Consider the following 7,989-nt stretch of genomic DNA (forward strand, 5'->3'; position numbering starts at 1 on the left):
GGGTAACCCTCTCTTTGTTGCCTTACGATATTACGGTCATGTCCCGCGAATGTGGGGATACTTTTAGCAAAGACCCTTTCGATTAAATCATCATCATCCCTAAACAGATAAGTCATAGTCCCTTCGATCAAAAGGTCAATGTCCCTACAAGATAAATCATAGTCCCTCGAACGTTGCCTTCGAATATATGACCTTGTCCCTCGAACGTTGCCTTCGAATATATGACTTTGTCCCTCGATGACCCTTCGTTGTAGCCTACGATTAAATGATGATCGTCCCTTCGAATGCTAAGGTATCCTTACAAATGTTGCCTTCAATGACCAATCGACGACCCCACGATGTCCCTTTACATCCAAAGGATAAGACTACTTACTTCTCAATAGTAAGGACAGTTTTACCCTCCTAAGGATAGGAAATACCTATAAAGACCTTGGTTAGGCATAACTCTTAAATGCTTGCTCACCGCTTAAAATACTTTTCACACCTCACACTTTTCAAAACATCTTTTAGAAAATCACCACTTGATATACATTCGCACCAGAATCATCGCCGAGTTATATTTTTCTAAACATCTTTCAAAATCAAACGAGATAAACACTTTGTATACATTCGTACAAGAATCATTACAAAGTTAAACTCTCCTTTCAAAATATTTTCTAAACACACCACATTTCTCAAACACTTTCTCAAACAAGGAAAACATAAGCGAGTTAAGCAATTAAGAGCCCATGGATAACCATGGATATGTTAGAAATCGGGTATGATAATCCTGGATAACTTCGAAGAATCGTGTTCGCACACTTTCCGAACAAAGTATTTTGACCCTATTCTTGCCTGGGTTCACGAAATCTTTGTGGGGATAATTCTTGAAGAACAATTTGTTTCTGGCAAAGAGAGATGTTCAGGAATATAGAGAGAAAGTTTGATTTCGTTATCTCTTTTTTAAACTGAGGCCAAATGACTCCTTATATAGGAGATCAATAACAGAAACCGAAAAGACGCAACTGTTCAGAAACGGTTACGTTGGTTGGGAAAGAATTCGAAATTCAAAAGAAAATTTCGAACGTTGGAACCCCGTTTCAATTATTCGCATTCAATTATACGTTGACTCGACGAGCATGCACTCCGCACTACCCCTAACTCGTTTCCAAGCTTTAACGCATAATTGCATCGGCCTATAGTAAATCACATTACTACTAAAAATACATTGATGATACTAAAATCACCAACAAATCCCCCCCATTTTAGTGTAATCCTTGATTTACTCAGTATATACAATTATATATACAAGGGTATAACACACAGGTATAACGATCAAACAAATGCATAAATGAAAATGTCTTGCGATTGAATTTTCATCTTAGTACAAATACACATTCCAAATACTCGAAAATCGGGGTGTCATAGCGATTGAACCCGTCAATCCATTTGAGCGTCTGAAGATATAGTACACATATGTTTCTTACAATACTCTACTATTCATACTTGACACTTTACAAGCCATGTGTCCTTATCCATTAATAAGCATATAGGAAGCCAAGTCCAAGCTTCTTGAAGCGGCAAAACTTCATGCTCACATAGGTGATTCTTTTAATCTTGCACCTGCATTTGCAATTTTCCAAAAGAACCATTAAGAAGATATAATTCAACCTAGCCATCACTTGCAGGTCTGAGCACATACCTTGGGAAGATAAACACAATTGCTCCAATCTCTAACTATGATCTTTCCACATTGAATTATGCTTCTAATGTTGTATTAGAAGGGAATTGGGTATACCATAGCTAATAGATTTAAATGGACTTTAATCCCATCCCAATTACCGGCTTCTTCACTAAGTCTCTAGCTAACCCCTTCGTCAAGTGGTCAGCTAAGTTTTGTTGCGACCGAACAAACTCAATAGATATCACCCCATTCATGATTAATTCCCTAATCATACTATGTCTAACACCCAAATGTCTAGACTTTCCATTGTATATTTGACTATAAGCTTTAGCCAATGTGGCAGTACTATCACAACGGATAGAAATTGGTGATATCGGTTTAGGCCATATCCGAATCTCATATACCAAATTCCTTAGCCATTCCGCTTCTTTACCAGCAGCAGCTAATGCTACAAACTCAGATTCCATTGTGGAACCAGTTATACATGTTTGCTTCTTGGAAGCCCATGAGATGGCACCTCCCCCAAGCAAGAACACCCATCCACTTGTAGAGGATGAATCTTCAGCATTATTTATCCAACTAGCATCTGAATAACCCTCTAACACCGAAGGAAATCCCATATATGACAATCCATAATTCATTGTACCCTTCAAGTACTTGAATACCCTAGTTATCGCATGCCAATGATGTCTACTAGGATTACTAGTAAATCTGCTCAACTTTCCAACCGCATAAGCAATATCCGGTCTAGTGCTAATCATAGCATACATCAAAAAGCCTATAGCTTTTGAATATTCGAGTTGATCCACAGGTTTACCTGTATTTGGCATAAGCTTTTCTCCCGGATCCATGGGAGTACTTACTCGAGAACAACTTTCATAATTGAACTTCTTGAGTATTTTCTCAATGTAATGAGATTGCGTAATTACAATCCCCTTATTCTCCTGTTTAATCTTAATACCAAGAATAACGTCCGCTTCTCCCATATCCTTCATGGAGAACTTTGATGACAAGAAATTCTTCGTTTTATCAACTTGATTTTGGTCGGTGCCAAAGATCAACATGTCATCAACATATAAACAAATGAAAACTCCTTTACCGGAAGTATCAAATTTGCTATATACACATTTGTCAGCTTGGTTTAGAATGAAACCATTAGACAAAACAACCTCATCAAACTTTTGATGCCACTGCTTCAGAGCTTGTTTCAGCCCATACAACGACTTAACTAGCTTACACACTTTATGCTCATTACCAGGCATTACAAATCCTTCAGGTTGCTTCATATACACTTCTTCCTCCAAATCACCATTCAGAAATGCTGTTTTGACATCTATTTGATGAATCACTAGATTATGAATAGCCGCCAAGGCAATCAACAATCTAATAGTGGTGATACGGGCAACAGGAGCATAGGTATCGAAATAATCAATCCCTTCCTTTTGTCTGAAGCCTTGGATAACTAATCTAGCTTTAAACTTGTCAATTGTACCATCGACTTTCATCTTCTTTTTGAAGATCCATTTGCAACCCAATGGTTTGCAACCTGGTGGTAAATCAGATAATACCCAAGTATTATTTTCCATGATAGAACCAATCTCTTCGTCAATTGCTTCTTTCCAAAAAGCACAATCTCGAGATTTCACAGCTTCATCATACGTTCTTGGATCCTCCTCTATACTATAGCAATAATAGTATTGAGTGTCAATCTGATCCTTTGATCCCTCAACTAAATATAGTTGAAAATCAGATCCATAAGATCTAGATTTTCTAGCTCTTTTGCTCCTACGGGGTTCAAGTGTCTCACTTGGCACATCATTTGAATGATCATCCCTTAGAGATTCATCTGAATTAGGTATAGAGTCCTTTGGTCTAGGTATAGAAGAGAAACAATTTTCATCAAATATGGCATCTCTCGATTCTATAATCGTGTTAATAGAAATCGATTCATTAGGTTCTATAACATAAAACCTATAGGCCTTGGAGTGCTCAGCATATCCAACAAAGATGCAAGCTACACCCTTTTCACCCAAAGTTTTCCTTTTTGGGTCCGGGAGTCTAACCACGGCCCTACAACCCCAAACACGTAGAAATGTTAAGTTGGGTCGTTTCTTATACCAAAGTTCATATGGGGTAGTCTTGTTCCTTTTATTAGGAACCCTATTTAACAAATAGCAAGCCGTTAACATAGCTTCTCCCCAAAACCCTTCACTCAAACCAGAGTAAGATAACATGGCATTCACCATTTCCTTAAGCACTCTATTTTTCCTTTCAGCCACACCATTTTGTTGAGGTGTATAAGGTGCCGTAGTCTCATGAATGATTCCTACGGATTGGAAAAATACAGGATCATAATATTCACCACCTCTATCTGTACGTAATGTTTTAATCAACACATTTTGTTGCACTTCAACTTCAGTTTTATAAATTTTGAATTTATCTAAGGATTCGTCCTTAGCGTGCAGCAAATAAACATAGCAGAATCTAGATGCATCATCTATGAAAGTGACAAAATATTTTTTATGTCCTAATGATGGAGTAGCATGCAAATCACATAAATCACTATGTATCAACTCAAGAATGACAGATTTCCTTGTTATACTTTTAAAAGGTTGCCTAGTGATCTTTGTTAACATGCAAGTTTTACAATTTTCTACATTTTTATCAAAACAGGAATTAAATCATCTTTAGACATTTCATGCATTCTTTTATAATGTATGTGTCCTAGACGAGCATTCCATAACGATGAATTGATAACATTCGAAGAGGACATAAATACAGAACCAGAATCATTAGGAACTCCATTCAAATTCATCATAAACATACCATTATTATAATATCCAAATCCTACAAACACACGACTTCGATAAAACATATTTATCGGATTCACACACTTGCTTGTATCCAAGCTTATTTAATACAGGACCAGAAATTAAATTCTTACGTAATTTAGGAACATACAAAACATTAAACAAAGTAATAGTCTTTCCAGAACTGAATTCTAGCACCACGTTTCCTTTGCCTTCAACGGGAGCGAAGTGATCATCTCCCATGTAGAGGACAGAACCATCTTCCACTGGAACAAGAGTCTTGAACCAGAAACGATCCTTGCAAACATGTGTTGTAGCGCCAGAATCAATCCACCACGCGATAGCATCATCCTGCACATAGAATGCTTCAGAATTTAGTGAAACCGAATGTTTAATCAAACTATTCAAATCACGAATTGATTTCTGACCTTGGTTTTCGGATTGGTCCTTAGACCCTTTCCTGAACCACTTGCATTCGCGTTATCATGCTTTTTGCCGGAACGACAATCCTTCTTGAAGTGGCCTGTTTTGCCACACTTCCAGCATTCTAGTTTCGGTTTCTTGTTAGCACCGAAACTGCCCTTATTGTTCTTGAAAGCACGCTTCTTTCCTTTGTTTTTGTTGTTACCGTTCTTACCACCCTCTTCGACCATATTAACCGAGGGTCCAGCAATTTCTTTGCCTTTTCCTTTGTCATCCTCCTGCGCTCTTAGAGATTCTTCTATGCGCAAGTGACTTCCAAGTTGGATCAAAGACAGTTCGTCTTTTCCATGCTTCAGATTGTGTTTGAAATCCTTCCACGAAGGAGGCAACTTGTCTATGATGCTTGAGACAGATATTGTTTCATCCATCTTCAATCCGTGTTGTGTGAATTGTCCAAGGATTCGGAGGAGTTCATCGAATTGTTCCATGACAGACCTCGATTCAACCATTTTGTAATTGTTGAAATCGGTTACCAGGAACTTTTTACTGGATGAGTCCTCTGCCATGTACTTGGATTCGAGACAATCCCACAATTCCTTTGCAGATTCTATGTTTTGATAAATATCAAATAAGGGATCAGACATACCGTTAAGAATGTGCCCTCTACATATGTAGTCGTCGTTCTCCCATTTTGATCTGCGTCTCAGATTTTCAACCGTGTCTTCCTCCAAAAGTTCTGGAATCGGTGTAGACAGGACGTGCACCACCTTCAACGTTGTCAACATGAAATGCATCTTCTTCTGCCAACGCCTGAAGTCTTGTCCTTGAAACTTGTCCAATTTTCCGAAGTTTGTAGTCATCTCCTTGACGGTGCTTCCTCCAGCCATGATTATCAGAAATACTTTGTTCGTTTGTTAGAAATCGGGTATGATAATCCTGGATAACTTCGAAGAATCGTGTTCGTACACTTTCCGAACAAAGTATTTCGACCCTATTCTTGCCTGGGTTCACGAAATCTTTGTGGGGATAATTTTTGAAGAACAATTTGTTTCTGGCGAAGAGAGATGTTCAGGAATATAGAGAGAAAGTTTGATTTCGTTATCTCTTTTTTAAACTGAGGCCAAATGACTCCTTATATAGGAGATCAATAACAGAAATCGAAAAGACGCAACTTTTCAGAAACGGTTACGTCGGTTGGGAAAGAATTCGAAATTCAAAAGAAAATTTCGAACGTTGGAACCCCGTTTCAATTATTCGCATTCAATTATACGTTGACTCGACGAGCGTGCACTCCGCACTACCCCTAACTCGTTTCCAAGCTTTAACGCATAATTGCATCGGCCTATAGTAAATCACATTACTACTAAAAATACATTGATGATACTAAAATCACCAACAGGATACAAAGGATGCTAACACCTTCCCTTTATATAATGTACCTCCCGAACTCAAAATCTAATCAAGGTCTTTCCTGTTCTTTTCCGCCTTTCCTTATTGGATAAAAGAAAAGTCGGTGGCGACTCTTGCTATCCGCAACATTGCTTTTCAAAGCAAAAACACAAAGTCAGTTCACCGTATCACAGATACGTAGGCAGAAGATTGTTGTATCTTCGCGAGCACACTAATAAAGAACCCCCCTTTCTCCTTTCTGAGGTTCTCATCCATTTCTATTCTCAATATTTTATAACCCTCAATATTTTATAACCAAAGATAACAAACAAACATAAATTAACACTCAAAACGCAAATTAGAACTAAAAGGTTCTCGTTGAGTACAACAGACGCAATGGGTGCTAATACCTTCCCCTTACGTAATCCACTCCCGAATCCGGATATGGTTGCGACGACCATTATTCCATTTCCTAAAGGTTTTATCGATATTTCCCTATCCCTTTATTGGGATAAATAAAGTTCGGTGGCGACTCTGTTCGAACAGAAAAATTTTCCGCGACCATCGCGAGAAATCGTATTTTTTGAGATGCGACATGTTTGACCAGCTACTATAGGAAATTCATACGTGACTATGGTAAACTGGTCAAGCCCCTCACAGAGTTGACAAAAAAAGATGCGTTTCAGTGGTGGGGGGTGGGGGGGGAGGAGGCACAACGAGCGTTTGATTTGCTCAAACAGAAGCTAATTGCAACCCCAATTTTAGCATTACCCAATTTTGAGAAGGAGTTTGTCATTTAGTGTGATGCATCCGGTACCGGTTTGGGAGTAATTCTTAGCCAAGAAAAGAAACCTATCGCGTACTTCAGCAAAGCATTAGGTGTAAGGAATTTGGCAAAGTCTGCGTATGAAAAAGAACTTATGGCATGTGTTCTTGCTATCCAACATTGGAGGCCATATCTATTAGGAAGAAAGTTTGTAGTATCCACTGACCAAAGGAGTTTAAAAGATCTATTGCAGCAAAAGATTATTTTTGGAGAACAACAAAATTGGGTAGCAAAACTTTTGGGCTTTAATTTTGAAATCCGTTATAAACCGGGACAAATGAATCAAGGTGCAGATGCTTTATCTAGGCTACATGAATGAGGTGAATTTAGCAGCTACGTGTCATTCCCATGTTGGGATGAGGTGCAGCAAGTGAATTTAGAGATACAACTTGATGACAAGCTTAAGAAGGTGTATGCAGAAGTTGAGGCAGACCCTGCTGCCCACCCTGGTTATAGTGTTTATCAGGGAACATTACTATATAAACAAAGATTGGTTTTATCTCCACAATTAGTTTTGATTCCACGTATGTTACAGGAGTTCCATAGTTCACCGTGGGGGGACATTCGGGGTTCTTGCGAACCTACAAAAGGATAGCTGCAAATGTGTATTGGCCAGGAATGAAAGGAATGATTCAAAAATTTGTGAAGAGTTATGACACTTGCCAACGACACAAATATCTTGCGTCTTCACCAGGAGGTCTTCTCCAACCTCTACCGATTCCGGAAGTGATATGGGATGCAATTTCGATGGATTTTGTTACGGGATTACCAAAATCAAAAGGATGTGAAGCCAAATTGGTGGTAGTTGACCGACTATCTAAATTTTCTCATTTCATACCTCTCAAACACCCGTATACTGCTCGTGTTATAGCTGAAGT

The sequence above is a fragment of the Lathyrus oleraceus genome, chromosome 2, assembly GCF_024323335.1.
Source record: "Lathyrus oleraceus cultivar Zhongwan6 chromosome 2, CAAS_Psat_ZW6_1.0, whole genome shotgun sequence".
NCBI classification, from domain to species: Eukaryota; Viridiplantae; Streptophyta; class Magnoliopsida; order Fabales; family Fabaceae; genus Lathyrus; species Lathyrus oleraceus.